Genomic DNA, 1,269 nt, shown 5'->3' with positions numbered 1-1,269 from the left:
TCAATACAATCCAATCACTTTTTAAAAATTCGTCCGCCATATTGGAACCGTCATTTTGAATTCAAAAAATCTGACATCAGATTCGTAATCAGCGACCTCGAAAATAAAGCATCAAGCTATAATATAGAATATTTTGCCATCACAAAAAATTTTATGAATGTTTTTTGTGCTCGTTTTCTATAATTATTTGTTTTGAAGCGTTGTATTGGTGCCGCCATCTTGGATTTTCCAAAAAGACCATAAACCAGAAAAAATTTCATAAGTATACCTTCAAAATGAGACCTTATAGAAGTCTCTAGGTTGCGTCAATTTTTGGACAACCGGGGGGTCAAATTTGACAAAGAATGCCCCATATATGTAATTTTATTACCGATACGTTGGAAAATATTAATCATCATTTATCATCATAATTTCTATTTAATTATATGTTTCTTTAGTGGTAAATTATTTAAATATATTAAAGCAGTTAGATTTTAAATTATTGCTTAAAGTATGTAACAAGTATTTTAGCAAGTAAGGATTATATATATTATTATAATATTATATTATTATTATTATTTATATTATTATTATTATATTATTATTATTCGTATTCATTGATATATTATTATTCCATTAAATGCGCAACATAATAACCGGCGGTTGACTCCTATATCCTCTTATACACATTATTTGTTTATTTATTTTCCAAACCGAACTTACTACCTACGACCTACGAATCATGGTGGAATGCAACGAATCGGTCAATCTTAACCTCTTAGCAGGATTTATCGTCAAAAAATTTATCGGTTAAACGTTACCGTCACGTATGGGAGGTCTCGTTATGAATAACGACGGTTGTCGTTCACGAACGACAAGTACCGTTCATGAGCGATAAATATTTGTCGTTAACCATGGTACAGAATCGCATTTAGCGAAGTTTGTCGACCGATGCTACTAACGACACCGACAGTTGTCGGTAAACGTGTACAGAATCTGGAGATACAAGCGGTCAAAAAGTAGTTATTTTAATGAAAAATTAAGAAACGTTTTCTTTTCCTTCTTCTCCTTCTTCTCTGTCCACATTCAAGGCCGTATTAAAACTTTCCCCTCTCACCTTCCCTCACACCTACACCATCTTCAACCGACCGCAACCCCAGGACCCCTCTCTTTCGCCGTATTTCACTCTCTTTCGTTATTATAACTTTTTAACATCTTCTCTCATCTTTCACTTGCACCTTCACTATCTTCGACCCACCGGACCTCTTACCCAGCCCTTCGCCCTCCCCC

This window comes from Cyphomyrmex costatus, unplaced genomic scaffold (genome assembly GCF_001594065.2).
Source record: "Cyphomyrmex costatus isolate MS0001 unplaced genomic scaffold, Ccosl1.0 scaffold443, whole genome shotgun sequence".
Lineage (NCBI taxonomy): Eukaryota > Metazoa > Arthropoda > Insecta > Hymenoptera > Formicidae > Cyphomyrmex > Cyphomyrmex costatus.
This window is presented reverse-complemented; position numbering follows the sequence as displayed.